The 19429-nt window shown below is 33.6% G+C and overlaps 1 non-coding gene across 1 annotated transcript; it reads left to right on the top strand.

The window, feature by feature from the left end:
• The first annotated feature begins 6700 nt into the window (after positions 1 to 6700).
• On the top strand, positions 6701 to 6807 carry LOC130971021 (small nucleolar RNA R71). Its single transcript, XR_009082260.1, has one exon. It is a non-coding gene; the product is annotated as a small nucleolar RNA R71 (small nucleolar RNA).
• Positions 6808 to 19429: the final 12622 nt, after the last annotated feature.

The raw sequence follows: 19429 nt of genomic DNA, 5'->3' as shown, positions 1-19429 counted from the left end.
TGATTAGAGATACGGACAAGTGAATATTGGATGAATCCAACCATCCCTTAGTGACAGAGACGAGATCCGACCTCCTTAATTGATTTGGCACCCCCTAGCATCAAGCTTCCACTTTGCCCCTGGGATATAGATGTCATGAAATACCTCAAGCTATCTCCTATCACTCATCATTCTTGCGGAATAATCACAGTGATTGGAGTTGGAAGAACGAGGTGGAGGAGGAAGGCGAAGAACCCTTCGGAGACTTTTCGAGGCCCATAGTTAATGGGCTAGTCTTGGACGAAGCTCATAAATCTTGGTTCCTCGAGTTCTTGAGCCTCCTCTTCATGGGTCATCCATGCAATGGCATAGAACTCATGGATTAAGATAAAGCCTATACTGTAAAACCTTGCAAAACACTAAATAATTAATTGACAACTAATAAATAAATTAAATAGAAGCAAAAAAATTTGGGATTTAATATTTATAATCTAGAAAAAAAATATTTACGATACGAATTAAAACACTTATCTTAAAAGTTTTGGTCCAAAGTTGAGCTAAAGGCTAGAAAATAAAATTAGACCACACTAAGCTCAAGTCCCCATCTAAGTGAGAGAGCACGTTATAGAAGAGAAAAGAGAAAAGAAAGATGAAATCCTAGCCACCCTCACTTTCAATCCATCATAACTTTTACTCTGGAACTCCGATCGTCGCACCGTTTACGGCCACGCGAAGCTTATTTTCTTCTCTTTAATTTTATCTAATTAGTTTGGTAAATAACTCAAAATTCTAGCCCCCAGTTTCTCTATCAATTCTGATTACACATTTTTGACAAAGGTATTGAGGATTTTTGTGATTTTGATGTTATGAGTTCTCTAACTTATGTTTTTGGTGGTATCCATCACCAATTTTAGTGAATAAAGGTAAGGAACTCTTTTTTTCTCTTGGTTCATGAATCTATATAAAACCTAGTTTTTGATATTGTGCCAAATTGTATATGGTATTAGATTGAGTGATTGGAAGCTTGACTTGGTAAAATTTTGGAAGGAAGAGCTTGGAAGCTTGGAATTGCGACATTAAGGTACATGTTTTAGTTTTGAGTAGGAATTATGTAAGGTTATGTGAAAACCTAGGTTGCTTGCTCGTAGGATAAATTGAATGGAATTGATTATTGATATGCTTGGATAATTGGTAGTATGAGTATTGTGTTGGTTGAGGTATTTTGACATGAAATTGAAAAGTATGATGTGATGTTAAAATTTGGATACTGTGATATATGTTGGTGTTACGTTGCATGAAAATGAGTATGTATATTGGAGATTTAATTGAGAATTGGATGTATGAATATTGTGGTTTGTGGAAATTGGGTCGGAGGCCATGATAGGGTGAGAAATCCCTTATTTAGTAAGTGGTGTAAATTATTGTATGAGAATGAGATGATTGATTATTGGTTGATTGAGAGTTTGAATATATAAATGTTGCATATTGTTGATGAATATGGACATAGTTAATAGAATGTGTTAAATAAGTTGAAAGTTGGTTAATTTAGGAGTAGAATAGTTGAGGATTGATGAATGAGTGTTTTGAATGTGTAGAAATGGTTTTGAACTGGTTTAGGATTGAATTGAATTAAGAATGGATGGAATTAAGGGATCATGTGAAATTGGTAAAAATTAAATTTTTAGCCAACTTCGACGGACCATGACATGACGCTTGGAGTTTGGATTTGAATGAGATTTGTCTTAAATTAAATTTAGTGGAAAAATCTTTAAAACCATCTAAAAATGAAGGAAAATGAAATTTTGTAGAAAAAGTTATAAGAGTTTGAAATTGGGTATAAAAAACTAAATTCTGCAGAAGTTGCAGAAAACTGAGGTCATGCATACGCATGAGGGGTGTAACAGAAGTGAAATGATTTCGTGCGAGTTTCACACACACGCACAAAAATAGAGTTGCATGTACGCACGAGGCATGCGTACGTACAACTTGCATTTTCAGAATTGAATGGTTTTTTGTGCGCGTACCGCGCCTACGCTCAAAAGGAAAACTTGTGCGTACGCACGAGGCATGCGTACGCACAACTGTCCTATTTTTAAAATCTGATAACTAGTTTCTAGGATTTGGAATGAATCGTATGCCTTTAAACCATTTCCTTAACGTTTCAAACTATCGTAAATCCTATAACAGGTATAGAACCGGTGAATTAGAGGATAGAAAGTGTTGGAGAGGAAAATATTAAGTTGAAGTGAGTCAGAAGTGATTGCAGGAATGATTTGATATGATTGGATGATGAGAAAGAGTTGATATGATTGGGTCATGAGAATGAGTTCATTTGAATGGATGATGAGAATGAGTTGATATGATTGGACGATGAGAATGAGGTGATATGATTGGACGATGAGAATGAGTTGATATGATTGGATGATGAGAATGAGTTTGATTGATATTTGAGCTTCTAAGGGTAGATGCAAGGATTGTGGTTTTGTCCTACTTGCTCTCGGTTAGTATTTGAGCTTCCGGGGTAATATACAAGGATTGTGGTTTTGTCCTGCTTTCTCCTGATCAGTATTTGAGCTTCTGGGATAATATGCAAAGATTGTGGTTGTCTCGCTTGCTACCGGTTGAAATTGAAACTTTGCTGACTCCAACGCAAGATGTGGCTGGGCACTTAGACCTTCCTGGATGAATCCGTAATGTTATTGATGAATGAATATGAGTACGAGCTTTGGGGATGTGCGCACCGAGGGACTGTCCAGGGTTCGCTACTGGAGTTGTCAGGTTTTGACTTATAACCGATTGATGAGTTTATTGGCCATAGGGCAGACATAATCATTTGCATTTGTGTGAATTATTTGGATGTGCATCTTGTATTTGGTTTGCCTTGTTGAATAATTGTATCTATATGCTAATTAAACTAATTGTTTTATTTATACCCTCTATTTGTGTATTTCTTATGCTGGTGGTGGTGATACTGAGGGTTGTTCCTAATAAGATGTGGTGATTGGAGATTTGTGGAAAAACTGAGATAAATAGATAGATTAGAATCCCTTAGGCAAGTTGCCATGTTCTGGTTAGTACGAACCTTAGGCTTGAACCTTGTGGGATTGGAGAATTAGGATTGCCTAGTGGGTTCATGTCGTTTTACATAATCTCTATTTGGAATTATTACCCTACTGAAAACCTAAAAGAATGATGTTCTCACCCGTTGTAAAAATTATTATTTTTCATATGCAGGTCCCAGCGCTCCTTAGTGAGAGAAAGATTTATTTGGAAGACAGCGAAGAAGACACTTTATTCTTTTTTGAATTTAAATTCTCTCTTCCTTTTGGAAAAGAACTTATATGATGTATTTATTTTGAAAACTTGCCTTTAGAGGCTTATGATGTGTTTTGGAGAGATAGGATATGTTTATCAAACTGTTTTACTGTGGTAACTCTAACCAGTATAATCTTCACGGGCCGAAACTAGTAAATATTTATATATACTTATATATGTCTCTTACTCTTATTCTTCCTTCAAATTTTTAATTGTCTACCTTTCTTCTGACGTGCTTATGCATGTATCAAGTGTGAACAATCGGCAAATTGTCTATTATCCGAGTTTTAAATCCTTTTTCTAGGCTTCTAGTTTAATACTTCTTTCCATACACAAGCCTTTATATCCCAGCCGTGTGTCGTAACACCAAACCATAATTGAACTATGACTTAAGCATAAGGCAATAAATGGTAGGGAGTTACACATACTCCTTGGTGGGTTTTCCAAAATACACTATTTTCATCGGGAGATTTCGACTTGAATGACCGGATATTCGTTCGGTTTCAAGTTGAACCTCACATTGAGAATCACTGATTTCCCTTTTGTCCACATTCTGTACCGGTCCTTATGGAGTTTGGATCGGAACTGGGTTATGTTAAAGGATGGAGTAGCCAGTTCCTTTTTCTTTCTCTTTTTAAATAGAGACATTTTGAATTTTTGTATTAACACTCATAGTAATACACAGCACAACCACAGTACCAAACTTAGAATTTGGCCGTATGAAAAGAATGGAATATGAAGTGGAGAAAATAAGAAGTTTGAACGTGTATGTGATGTGGTATGAATGAAAAATACATGTGAATTTATAATGCAGTGGAGTTTGAATTGTATGGCTGTGAATGCAGGATGATATATGTGGTGAACATGTGTGCAGAAGGAATAAGTAAAAAATAAAAACTAAATGCCAAATTTAAAACATTGAAAGTATAGAGGTAACGTGTAAATGCAAGCCTTAATTTCATGCATGTGAATTATGATATGGGCAGAGCTTGGGAAGAATGATATGCATGGTAGATGTGTGGCTGAAATGATGTGCCGTGCATGCATAATGATTACTTTTGAAAGATAATTCATGGTGACAGTTAAAAAAAAAAACAAAGTGAAAGATGAATATGCATGCACATGTTTTGAACAAAATTTTACTTGAAGTTTAAAGATTAAGAATAGAAAACAAGAATTAAAGAAACAAGGATTAAAATCTTTTTGGAGAGGATGTATGAGTAAAAGTGAGGGAGTCATCCAGGGGAACATTGTTGCTTGGCGCTGGGTGCCAAGTTTTGAAGTTAGGCATCACTCCTTCAGAAACCAATCAAAGGAGCCAGGCTTGAGTCCCAAGCATTGGGCTTGAGCACCTGGCGCCGGACTTGGTCATTGGGTGCTGGACGCCACCCAAAATTTGCTCCCCTGGGAGCTTCCCTTGCTTTAGGTGCTGGATTCCCATACCTGGCACTGGGCGCCACTTTCAATGTATTGTCGAAGGAGCATAGCTCCCCCCTTAGGCGCTTGTCTTCACACATCCTTTTTTTATTTAACTGAAAAATACCATAAACAAGAAAAGGGAGAAGAAAAAAGTTGCAAAAGAACAGAAAGGAAGGAGAATACAACAGACTCTAATGGAATGCTTAATTGAAAAAAAAAAGTATGAAAATACTGATTGTGGTTGGGTTGCCTCCCAACAAACACTCTTTTAATGTTACAAGCTTGATGTTTGATTCTGCTTGGTTGGGAGTCGGGTTGCTTCACAACACCTTCTTACAATGCCATCCTCCATTAAATGTGTATTATTCAACTCATCTTCCTCTTCCATTTTGGAATCCATGTGTTTAAGAGGGTCTTCAAAGGCTCCTGTATCAACAATTTCTTGGACTAAGGAGTCAATTAGGTCAATCATCATACAACTTTTCGATTCACTAAGGTGCTGCATGGCTTTGAGAACATTGAAACTAATTTGTTCATCATGCACATTTAGTGTTAACTCGATCTTTTGGACATTTATAAGTGCTTCTCCGGTGGCTACAAACAGTCTTCCATCCTCATCTTCTTCCATGTCGAGGATCACGAAGTTCGCAGGAAAAATAAACTTTCTGACCTTGACCAATGCATTTTCCACTATCCTATGTGAAAACTTCATTAATCGGTTAGTTTGTTGTGATGAAATTCTTGTTGGATTTACTTCCTTAATTTGAGGCTTCCTCATCATGGACAGGGACATCAAATTGATGCTAACTTCTAAGTCACAAAGAGCTTTGCCAATAGTAACATCTCCAATGGTACAAGGGATTTAGAAACTACCGGGATCTTTTAACTTCTGTGGTAGTTTCTTTTGAATAATGACACTACCCAAGAGTTCTTTTCTTGGACAGCAGCTCCTTCATGAATTTAGCAACGAGTGGCATTTATTCTAGGATTTCAGCAAAATGGATGTTGATTTGTAGCTTTTTGAACACATCTAAAAACTTAGAGAAATTCTTCTCTTGATTTTGCTTTTGTAGCCTTTGAGGATATAGAATCATTGGTTTATAGGCCTTCACCTTTTTTTCTTGGTCTCTATTGGTGCAGGAGTTTTTTCTTCTTCTAGGTTCTCCTTCTTTGTCTCTTTCGGAGGCTCTTTGGTTTTTTGCTCATCCTCCTTGGAAAGCTCTTTGCTAATCACTCTTTTGCTTCTTATAGAGATAGCCTTGCATTCCTCTCTAAGATTTGGTATTGTGTCCCTATGAAAGGAATTTGCAAGCTTCTCTATCAATTGCTTGGCAATTTACCCCACTTGAACTTCTAAGTTTCTGATGGAAGCTTCTTGATTTTTGAAATTTGCTCTTGTTTCTTACAAGAAGCTTTGGATTTGTTGCATGAAGGAGATAGTGGATTGAGAAAGTTTCTCAATGGCAAGCTCAGGAGATGATGGTTTTTGATGGTTGGCTTGCTGTTGATATGGCAACTAAAATTGGGATGATTCCTCCAGTCGGGATTATAAGTTTTTTATAACGGAATGTTCTTTGGCCTTGAGGAATGTCCCATGAAATTTACTTTCTTAGTGAATGAAAGATCTTTCTTGCTTAATTCACACTCCTCACTCGGATGTGTTCTTCCACACATGTCACATTAGGCTTGAGTTCCAATGGCTGAAACTTGCCTATGTTCGAGTTATTTTGTAAGAGAGAAAAGTTGTTGGGTCATGATTTTATTTTTAACTAGAATTGCATCCATGATTTCTAATGCCATCACACCTTTTATAGAGGATCTTTCGGATGAATACATGAAGAAATTAATAGCTGCTACTGTTTCCATCAATTTCAATGCCTCTTCAGGTGTCTTTTGATGTAAAGAACCTCTAGCCAGTGAATCAATCATCATTCTTGAGGTTTGAGAGACCCCATCATAAAAGGTTTAGGTTTGAAGCCACTCAAGAAAGGCATAGTGTGGACATTTTTTGAACATCTCTTTATACCTTTCCCAAACTTCATAGAGTGATTCGCCCTCCTTTTGGGAAAAGGAATTAATTTCATTCCTCAACCGAGCGAACTTTTGGGGAGAGAAGTACTTAGTTAGAAATTTGTTAACTAAATCCTCCCAAGAAGTAATGTTTTCCAAGGGTTGAGCTTAGAGCTATTGTGTGCCTCTATTTCTTAAAAAGCATGGGAATAGCCTTAGTTGGATGGCTTCAGGGCTTACTCCATTACTCTTCACTGTGTCACATAGCTGCAGAAAACTAGCTATGTATATGTTCGGATTCTCTTGTGGACTACCACTGAATTGGTCTTGCTATACAATTGGATTAGTCATGGTTTTAGTTCAAAGTTATTTTCTTGAACCATGGGCCTCACTATGCTACTTTCGTAGCTATTAGTGGTAAGCATGGTGTAATCACCAAGGGTCCTTCTCACATTATTATTCTCCTCTGACATTCTTTCTACCTCTTCTCTCCTAGCTCTTGATTCTTTTCCCTTACATCTACAAAAAATAACAAGAAATCAAATGTACCATGTGAAATGAAGAAGAAGAGTAAAGAAGAAAATAATGATTAAACAGAATAATAGAAAGAAAATAAAACAAAAATTGACAAGATCTAATTTAGTGATTCGACCAAACGTATGTTGTCAATCTCAATTAATTTCTGGTAATGGTGCAAAAATCTTGATGAGAAAAATTGATACACTCGGATGTTAGTCAGTGCACCAAATCGCTCCAAGTAATACCACGGTGAGTGGATATCATTCCCACGAGGATTAACAGATTGAATCAAGCAACATCTAATTGAATCTCTAATTAGATAAATCAAACCTTGGCAAGAGGATTGTAAATCTTGAAGTAGAAGCAAAAACAATGAAGAAGAGTGGGTATGTGAATGAATGATTGCTTATAAACTTTGGAGAAGTAATCAGAGAATGAAATGTCAAAGGCTTCAGATATGTTTAACTTTTAGAAGAAGTAATGCTTATATTTTCCTACTTTGACTCATGCAAAAATATTTTCACAACAGATCTTTATTAACCAAATTTCAATTCCTTGGTAATTTAATTTCTCTTAACTTAATTAATCGTTAATTTCTTGGTCAACTAATCAAGAGAAGAATTTAAACACTGTTTCAATTTAAAGCCACACAACTTTCAAAATACTATTCATAGTCAAGTTGAAAACCATGAGAAAGAGTTTCAAGATAATTCCGATATTAAATTGTTGAATACTTCTAACCATTAAAGATGAAGAACGAGACTGAATCTTGAAAAGTAGAAAAGCATGAATTAAAATAAAGAAAACATTTACATTACTATCCATAAAATCAAACAGAGCTCCCAACCTTTAACAAAAGAGGTTTAGTTACACATGGTAGAAAAGAAAACAATGTAAAACTAATGAGGTACTGGTTGAATCCAGTTATTATTCGATACTCTCTGTCAACATTTTTCACTTATTTATATTCTATCTTCCTAACTTTTGAAATTTAAAAACTAATCTCATCTCTTATCTCTGAAGAATAAGATAACAATGTATTCAAATTCAAAACAATAATTCAATCTAACCTAAAACTAAATCCTAACAACCAAATATTATCTTTATAGAAGAAGTTAATGCTACCTAATCATTTGAATCTTGAATCTTCGGTTGAATTTAGAGCTTCCTGGGAGTGGACTATAGGTTTGACATTGAGCTTGATCCAATGGCACTAGGCTTTGATGAATTCTGGACCACTGTGAGTTGAAAAATCAGTTGAAGCGGGCTTTGGAATTGGGCGCTAGGCACCTAATACATTGAAGTTGGATGGCACTGGGCGCCACTTCTCAAAGTTGGGCGCTAGCCTATTTTAGCCTTCTTAGGGCACAAAGGCGCCGGACTTTGCGGTATGGAGTTAGGCATCAGGCTTGGATGTTTGGGCGCTCGTCTTAGAGATCGGACGCTGGGCGCCTGTGCTTGGAGTTGGGCGCCTATTCCTGGCACTGGGCTTCCCTATGCTGGCGCTTGGCTTGGCATCTTGAAGCCTGGTGCCAACTTTGTGTTTCTTCCCTGGAAGTGCACTTATGTTTTCTTATAAATTTTATCTTGATTTCCCTAAACATATACTGAAAACACAATCATTCTAAAACAACTCCAAACATACGATTAGTCTTAAAAAATTCACTAAAAACATAAGAACTTTGATTCAATCCTAAAAAAAATATTCAAAAAAATTTAAAAATAACTAAAGATGCTTAGGCATCAGCATACACATAATTGACAAGAAGCCTTGTTGCATCCCTACCATTGAAACTCAAAGCAAAGGTTGCTACAACTTGAGAATAAAAAATGCGCGATACACACTTGGAGGGAGCCAACCACCATTAGGGGCCTCCAAAGAAACCTTGATCGTGTTGTGCCTATTAGACATAACAAGAATACCCTACTGTGGGATCATGTTATGGCAAAACTTGGATAGGAAAAAGGATCAGGACTCCGCATTTTCTCTCTCACCAAGTGCAAAAGCCACTAGGTTGAAGTTCGAGTTTTCATCTTGCGCAATTGCCAAAAGCAATGTATCTTTATATTTGCCATATAAATGTTTTCCATCAATGCTAACAGCTTCGAGTGCTGGAAAGTCTTGATACCATAGTTATCAGAACTGAATTGGACCGACCAATTTAATTATGAATAAGTTATGTTTTATTTTATTAAATTGAGCTTTTTATTATAAAAACTAATTTAAATATTGTAACATCTCTTATTTTCGAAAAATTTAATTATGAATAAATTACATTTTATTTTATTAAATTAAACTTTTTATTATAGAAATTATTTTTTATTATTGAGGGTATTTAAATTAATTTTTATGATAATGAGTTTAAATTTATTAAGAATCTTATTATTTAATTAGATATTTTTCTTAATTGAAATTAATAATTTGGGTATTTCCTTAATTAAAATTTAAAATTTTAATAATTAAAAAATAATGAGAATTTGTTAATTTAATTTGAATAATTGAGATTTAGGATTTAATACTTTAATTTTATGAACTAAAAAAATTAATTATATTATGTCTAATTTTAAATTAGAGTTCTTATTTGAAAATCAATTAGTAAGTTGATAAACAAATAATGTTCTTGAAAAATTTTATTGGGTTAAATTTAGTTTTAAATTACTACTCTATTCTCCAATTTTATCAAAATACTTATTCTAGCCTTACTCTTTTTACCTAATTCTAAAAACTCTAACCCTAATTGACATACACACATACAACCCCCCCCCACATCTCTAACTCAACCGTCGTAACACACACACATATCAGAAGAGAAGGCGAAGGAAGAAGAACAGAGATGAGAGGGAGACGGTGCTGGCAGGCCAGGGTGCCATCGTCGCCATCACCATCAAATGAAAGAGGAAGAGTGAGAGGGAGTGACACGCGTGAGAGAAAGTTTGATTAATTCAATTTTGATCATTTAAGATTTTTTTTACGTAATTGATTAAAATTGATAATAGATTGAAAAGAGATTAATAGCTCTAATAATAATAAAATTAATTAGTAATAATGCTTGAAGCCTCTTGGTGGGTGGATTAGAACTTGGACAAATTATTTGTTGCCCTAATGTGTGAAAATTTAATAACTTAATGACAATTAAAGATAACAAACCAATAATAATATTTATACTGAGAAACTGTTTGATTCTTTACAACATTTGATAAGGGTTGGAGATATTCTGGTTTGGATGAAACCTTTGAAGAGTGAAAAAGCCTAAGTTTTAGGGGAGGTTTTGCCAAAATTTTTGTAAGACTTGAACGGAATTGGTTTTTGATTTGACTTATTTGATTTTGATTAACAATGAAAAGAGTGAATAAGTAGTTAAAGTTAACTTGGAAAGATATTTAATGAATTAAATAAAAATTTAAAATAAGTTATTACTTATTAACTTAAGGGATTGGGAATAGGAAGAGTGAATTTTAGGTTTTAATTGAATTAAACATAAGAGTTGAGAGAAAAAGAGTTATTTTAAGGAATATGATGACAAATTATGTGATTTTAGGTGAAAGAAAGTCATGTGATGGTTAAGATGAAAATTAGGTGTTTGATGACTTGTTGGGTGTTAGGAAAGATAGATATGGTTTAGGCTTGAAGATAGATGAAGTTTGATGGATATTGGTTGCAGAAGAAAAAGGTCTAAGAAGTGTTATTGCGAATGTTGGTTGAACTTAAGGATTATGAAAGCTTGGTTTTGTTAGCCTATAAGGTGAATAATTAAATAATGTTGTTATGAGATTGAATGAGGAAAAGATGATGTGTTTAATTTAGATAGAGGTTGTCTACAGATGATTATATTGTATTTGAGTTAGTTTACAACCTTGACCTCGAGTCTAGAGTATTATATTTGACACCTCACCCGCAAGTTGTATGTAACGGCTGAAGCCTAACCCAGTGAAACTTAAAGCATGGAGTAGGAAGTGGAAGTGTGTTAACGGTTATGATGTGAATTATGTTTGTTATGAGGTTATTGACGAGAAATGAGATTTCAATTCGAGGCTTATGACAAAAGTGAGATTCATATAAGGCTTATGATGAGAGATGAGATTAAGTTTAGATATATGGAAGCGATGATGATATGGTTAATAATGATATTGATTATGATTATTATTAGGATAATGGTTTTGGTTGAGAGGATTATGATCAAAATAACTATAAATGTGATATGATAACTGAATTGGAAAGGACGTGGATTTTTCCCGCTTGTGTTATTGATGTTGTAGGGATGGTTGTTCATCTCGCCCACGGTGAGGATGGTGGCTTTGCCCCACCCACATATAGACAAGTAAGGTTGAGGATTCCCCCTCTTGTTGCAATGAACAAGTGGGGTTGATGATTTCCTCTTTTGTTACATCGGAAAATTGGATAGAATGTTGAGGATTTTCTTTTATTGAATTTCTAACTATGGTATGGACGAGTTAGGTTGAGGATTCCCTTTTTGTTGCATCATACTCTCTCTCTAAATGCTAAGTGTGGCCGAGCACTATATCCCAGAGAGTGCTACTCCAGGAGAAGGTGGTAGGGCACACTTCCTCGATTATATTCATCATGGGGATGTTCGATAGAGAGATGATGTCCGAGTCAGCTACTAGATGTGTCAGGTCTAGTAGTTTAACCGACACGTGAGCTCATGACTAGTAGGACAGGCATGCATCATATGCATTTGTTTGAATTGTTTGGATGTTCATTTTATTGTTGTGTGTGCTTATGTGATTTATCTGATTATGTGATATTTGTTATGTGTTTTATATGTATTTGCTTTTGTGTGATTAAATTATTTGATTTGATTGTGTTTGTTGTGTACGGAAGTGATGGAGGTTGAGGCAGATTGACTTTAGCTTACCCTTGGACTGGTTTATGTGTTTAATATATAAGAAGAGAGATGGTAGTTTATTGGGTAAAAAATTCTTTGGTGTGTCTTTGAACCCTAAAGAAAATATTTAAAGAATTATTGTGATTTTCCAAAATATATATGACTAAGAAATACTTGAATATGCAATTGTATACAAGTGAGTAAAAAATGATTTTCTTGAAATAAAAAATAAAGACCGCAAGCTTTTATAAAGATAGACTTTCTTGAGATGAGCATTGACCAAGTGCATTTCCTTCTCCTATGGAGGACCATATGAGTTGGTTCTCACCCCCTACATCCAATATTTTTTAGAATAACTGACGAAGAAGGAAAGTGTTGGATATGTGTTATTTGTTTTATTATGTTAGATGTTTCCCATCTTTGTTATTATTATTTATATTTTATAAAGATGGATAGGAGTTGTAATTATATATGTTTGTATATTATTTGGATAAACTGTTACAGTAAATAAAAAGTGCATTCATGAATTGAGATGTATGTGTGTGTGTGCATATTTGTAAAAAAACATACATACCAATTGTTCAAAAAAAGTCAATAAGAATTTCAGGCAAAGGCTCCTATTATTATAGTTATATATAGACTTCATCGTAATGTCGTCGCTATCAGAGTGGCGCAGCTAGAAGCATGATATTCTGGTAGTGAGGGTATTACATTATGTTATCAGAGCAGTCTTTTTTGTAGAGCAGCCTGAGGAATGGATTGATTATGCTTCATTGCATACTCTAAACGTCTGTCATGTAGTAGGTCTTGTCTGGATGATGAGAGTTAGAGCTTTACGCATATGACTGTCTACTGATTAACTCTGTTAGTCTACCGTGGACATTTCATGGTATTTAGTCTGGCAAACCTAATACTATTGGTTTGTGTATTTGGAACACTAATAGTTTATCATAGACAAAGTAAAATCAACAGGTAATGATAATCATCGAATTTGAGAACGTTAGGTATTCTTCTTGGATTAGTTTGTGCTGACGTATGCACTTTAATCATGCCGCTTGATTTGGTGTACTATTTATCTTTCCATTTTTCATTTCAGGAGTTCTTTGTTTTAGTTCTTCTCTTGCTTGACTGTGTCCATAACCATTTTTAGAATTTTGATAAGATCATTTTCAATTCAGCATACACTCCTTTGTATGAACTTTGGAACTTCTTTATTGTAGTTTGAACCTATTTGTTTGTAACGCACCACTTATTCTTTGACTTATAGAAAAACTCTACCTCAAATTTTGTTTTTCAAATACAACTTAATTTTGTTCAAGCCATACTATAGCTTTTATGCATATCTCTATTTAATTGTGCATTTAGGTATGCTCTAAGATTTTTTGAGAAAAGACTTCTGTTATTGACCCGTATTAATCTCCACTTCATAAACTTTTCATCTTTTGTTTCAAATTGAATTTGTTTTGATGTGACGCATGAATTGTGCTTTTTATCATCCTCTTAAATTTTTCTTAACATTGTCCTTGACTTTGGTTATCTTTATTTGTGAACTTTGTACTTCTTTTATTTAGCTTGAACTTATTTTGATCTAAGACACCATCTTTTCTTTTATTATTTCTATCAAAGTTTCTTGATTCAGATTTTCTTTTAAAATTGTGATTTGACTCTTTTTGGAAGACTTTATTGTATTTATATATCCTTGCTTAATTGCGATCCTAAACATCTTTCCACTTTCTTGCAAATACTGTTTGTGATGGTTGTTCTTCTCTCCCTAATTTTGTATCTCTATGAGTATACTCGAGCTTGTTTTGATGTCACATGTAATTCCTAGATATAACAATCGATAGGTTAGTTCTTCAGAAACATGTGGACTCAAAAGGGTAAAACTTGTAATCGTGTAACGTAACAAGAAGTTGTGAAGCTTTTATTCTCGCGAAAAAAATTTTGTTAGCGTCAGATTTATGGTTGGTAATAGGTTTGCAAAGTGATTAGTAAGGTTAAAAATCTTCGGATGAGTTATTTGATAAAGTACAATCGAGAATTATGATAGTATGCCGAGGTTGCATGAGTGGTTAGAGGGTTATGTCAAAGCAAGTGGAAAAGTGAGTTTCGTTATCAATGAGCTTGATGATTGACTAGAAGATGAGATTGGTGAAAGTAATATCTTAGGAAATTCTCAGTTTGATTGTAAGAACGAGGTAAGACAATCGTGCTTCGCTAAAAGATTCTGACCAAACATTAACCCTACTTGTTAAGTTTAAGATTTTAATAGGTTAGACTTGCATCAAGCCTATCTTGTAGCTTCTGCTTCGCATCACACTTTTTCCCTTATATTCATGCCATATGATTTTCCTAGTATTTGAAGCTATATATGCCAAAAATTTTTACTTTTTTCCTAATGTGTTCAAAAGTAAAGTTGGTATAAATCTCTTCCATCTTATATCAATTTTCGAGGATGAAAATTTTTGTAAGGTGAGTAGATTGTAACACCCCTTATTTTTGGAAATTTTAATTATGAATAACTTACGTTTTATTTTATTAAATTGAGCTTTTTATTATAAAAATTAATTTAAATATTGTAACGCCCCTTATGTTCAGAAAATTTATTTCTGAATAAGTTACATTTTATTTTATTAGATTGGGCTTTTTATGATAATGAGTTTAAATTTATTGAGAATCTTATTCTATTTAACTAAATATTTTGCTTAATTGAAATTAATAATTTAGATATTTCCTTAATTAAAATTTAAAGTTTTAGTAATTAAAAATTAATGAGAATTTGTTAATTTAATTTGAATAATTGAGATTTAGAGTTTAATATTTTAATTTTATGAACTAAAAGAAAATTAATTATATTATCTCTAGTTTTAAATTAGAGTACTTATTTGAAAATCAATTAGTAAGTTGATAAACAAATAATGTTCTTGAAATAATTTTATTGGGTTAAATTTGATTTTAAATTACTACTTTACCCTCTAATTTTATCAAAATACTTATTCTACCCTTATTCTTTTTGCCTAATTCTAAAAACCCTAACCCTAATTGACACACACACCCCCTCACATCTCTAATCCAGCCGCTGTAACACATACACAAATCAGAAGAGAATAAGAAAAGAGAGAATAGGCCAGGGTTCTACCATCGCCATCACCATTGAATAAAGGAGGAGGAGTGAGAAGGAGTGATGCACGAGAGAGAATGCGCGATCGAGGAGAGGAAGAGGGGTGCCTCGTCACCGGCGAAGGAGCCACTGCCAAAAGGAACCCTAGCCGTCGCTTGTCACCACTACCGAATTTTCCATCAGCGCTGCTGCAAGCGAGAAGGAGAAAGAGAGGCTTCGAGAACATGGAAGGGGAATTGCGTGAGGCTTGTGCCGAGAAGAAGAGGGTTGTTCTGCTACTGCCATAGTCACCGTCACCGTCGAGGCCACCACCACCGAACAACAGAATTGGGAAGAAGAGTGCGAATGGAAGAGAAGAAGGAACTTCACCAGAGACTATGTCGCCATGCTTCTGGTCATCGGGAATGGCGATGTTGTCGTTGGAAGGACCACTAGAGCTACTGCTGCTTTGTTCTGTCATTCCTCCCTAATTTCTATTAGTATTCTTATTTCGGAATCCTCATCGCTAAGTGTTCTATTATACAGTTGTTGAGAACTTGAGGTATTAACATCTCAGGTAAAGGCAGAAAGTTGATATTCGGGTTAGCTATGGGATGTATTGGGTCTGTTAGTTTAACTGACACGTGAACTCAGTTAGTAGGATAGGCATGCATCATATGCATTTGTTTAAATTATTTGGGTGTGCATTTTATTGTTGTGTGTGCTTATGTGATTTATCTGATTATGTGCTTTGTGTTATGTGTTTTATATGTGTTTTCTTTTGTGTGATTGAATTGTTTGATTTGATTATGTTTGATGTGTAGTGACTTCAGATTGCCCTTGGACTAGTTTATGTGTTTAATATTTAGAAAAGAGAAATGGTAGTTTATTGGGTAGAAAATTCTTAGGTGTATCTTTAAACCCTAAAAAAATAGTTAAAGAATTATTATGATTTTTCAAAATATATATGACTAAGAAATATTTGAGTATGCAATTGTATATAAATGAGTAAAAAAATGGTTATTGCAGGAAAAAAATCCATGGAGAATTAACTGTGTGAAGCCTTTAAGAAGTTGTATGTCGAAGGCGCGATCCTTGTACCCAGAAGTAGATAACCGACACGTTTGCCATTACGACAAGTGAAACTTTCATTATATATGGTGCTTATAATTATTTATATAACATTTTCCAGAATTGGTTATTATTAACACTGACTTTTTATTATGTTTGCGCATCATTATATATATTATATAAATGTATGGATTATATCATAATTTAAAATATCATATTTTTATTAATAATATTATATTTTATTTTTATTATTTAAATTTTGTTTTTATTATAACTTTATATATTTGTTGAATTATTACCAGATGAAATGGTTCGACTAATAATTTGTTGGTTGAACCACTAACTCAGTGACTCAATTAATTGTCGGTTCGATTTTGATAACTATGTTCGATATACAAAAGGAATGTCTAGAAAAGACGGTGGAATACACTATAAATTCATTAATCTGATTCTTAACTTTAACTGAAGAAGTCATGAGAACTATAATGCTTCCGACCATTGTGGATTGCATACCAACAATCCATCGTGGCAACTTTTTGTAAGACTCCTCCTAATCCCTGTAGATCCATGCTACTGCCTTTTGCTTTGCCAACAAAACCCTCCTGTAACTGTCTGAAATCATAACTTACCTATGTTGCTTACTACAAGACTTTTATGGCAACAACAACATCGACTCTAACCAATAAAAAGATGAAAGCATATATCACGTAATATCGTTTTTCTGTTGAATTGAGATCCAAATAAACAAATTGCAACATTTTTCCAATTCTTTGCACTCTTCATGGTACTTGAGGTGGTTGAACTCTAAAATTCTGTACTTAACTCCAAGATGGATACTATAACTGTTCACACTAAGCACAATAGGATTGCCAAATTTTAAATTTTATTGGAGTATTTATATCGTACAAGCCCTGACCCCAAAGACAAACTCAAAGTCTAGTTATTGTGCCATTGCCTCTAGGTTTATGGTGAAAAAGTGTGGCAAGTATTTTTGTATTAGAACTTCATGCACCCTGCTGTCTAGCTAGATTGCTCCTTGTATTGTTATCACTGTCCTCACCTATCATGATAGGCTCCTCATTTGAATCATTGATAAATTCGTATTTTATAATAATTTTTACCTTGAAAAGAGTAGATTTTATCAACTTACTTTACATTTATTCCTTAAAATTACATACTTTTGTAAATTTCCTCCAAATTGTGCTTAATCATTAAAAACATATTTTTTTATACTTTAAATTACCAAATTTAATTCACTTTTCTCCCATTCGATACCTTGATGTATTTGTTTGAGTGATTTCAGGATTATAAGACAAGAATGACTTGAAGAAATGGAGAAAAAGCATGCAAAAGTGGAGGATTCATGAAGAAATGAAGATTTGACATTTTTTAGGTTGTGCGTACGTGTGTCCTGTGCGTATACATATCTTCTAATTTGGGCATACGCATGGTTCATACATACGCACGAATAGCGGCACGTGACTCACTTAAATGAATACGTGGATCGCGATTTGAGGACCAATTTTGGCACAATCCAACTTATTTCTGGAGCATTTGAAGCATGGACTCAAAGGGATCAACCAAGGAGTCTTCGTAGAAATTCTAGAGAAAGAAGCTCCAACTTCTCTCTAGAATTATAGGTTTCTTAGTTTAATTTCTCTCTAATTTTAGGTTTTCATCATATCTTAGTTTAGTTTTCTTTATATTTTCTTGTTCTAGTATCTTAATTTGCCTAGTTTTTCTTGTTAATTTCTCTATTATGCTATTTTAGTTTTATGAACTCTAGTTGAATTTTTGTTTACTTCTAATGCAATTTAAATTTTTTATGTTTTATCTATGCTTAATTGAGTTGTTATTATTACTTTCTTGTCTTGGATAGTTATAGATTTTATTATTGCAATTTATGAGACTTTGCTTTTATGCCTTCTAAGTGTTCAATAAACTGCCTTCCTTAGTTTTAGAGTAGATTTTTCTTCTTGGCTTGGGATTGATGAAGACTTAGGTGACCTTGAGTCATTGATGTGCGATATTGATTGGTGATTTAGGGTTGTTAGTTGATTTGGTTTTCACTAACGCTAATTTTTTACCAAATTAAATTAGTAAGTTAGTTAGGATTTTGTGGATTGAGATCAATTATGCCTGTTTGATTTTCTCGATGTTTAAGGGATGACGAAGTGGGAATAACTCTTCAAAACTTTCATATTCGTGGTTAATGACAAGGATAGGAACCCTTGACGAACCATTGCTAAGATTCCTTTTGCACTTGAATTTTCTTTTCTTTATTTTAATTGCTCTTAGTTTAATTTTTCTTGACATTTAGATATTGCTTGCTTTTAATTTCTTGCCATTTATATTTCTTATTACTTGCGATCAAAGTCCCCACTCTTTTTCTCATAGCCAATGATATGCACACCCAATTGTAATTCCGTGGGAGAACAACCCGAAATTTAAAACTCCTGGTTATTTGATTTGAATTGTGACAACCTTTTTAAATTTTGATAGGCAGGGACGAACCCAATAACAACAATGAGGGGGCATTTGCCTCCGCAGTGTTTTTATTTTTTTTAAAAAAATAATTATATATAATCTGCCCCCATTTCAAATTTTAAATGACTCCACTACAAATAAATTAAATTCAATTGGCTAAAATCTCAAATTCATTTTTTTTATTTTTGTATTATTTTAACTATTATTTAACCTATTTAAATTTAGTTCTTGTGCCGTCACTCCTTTATTCCCTTAAACCCCTTTTATTATTTTTTATATTTTTAACCTTCTTTTTCTATTCTTTGTCTAGTGGTCATCTTCTCTTCATCAAAAGGCAAATTTCAAATTCTCTCTATTTTTTTATATAGCTCTCCATGACTCTATGTATCTTCTAATTTTATTGTTTCTCTTTTTGATATTATCAATTGCAAATTTTAATTCAAACAATTATAATTTAGGAATTAATATAATATTTTATTCTCTTCATGACTTTATATATTTTATTTTATTCTCGATTTATTCATCCTTATTACTTGTTTTTTATCTTTTGTTCTATTATATATACCTATGTTGTATATAAAATTTTAAAAATAAATTGATTAATTTACTAATTTAGAATATATTTTTTATTTTTAGAAATAGTAATGAAAAAAATTTTAATTACAATATATAATTAAACAGA

Source organism: Arachis stenosperma, chromosome 3, assembly GCF_014773155.1.
Source record: "Arachis stenosperma cultivar V10309 chromosome 3, arast.V10309.gnm1.PFL2, whole genome shotgun sequence".
NCBI lineage: Eukaryota > Viridiplantae > Streptophyta > Magnoliopsida > Fabales > Fabaceae > Arachis > Arachis stenosperma.
This window is presented reverse-complemented; position numbering and strand designations above follow the sequence as displayed.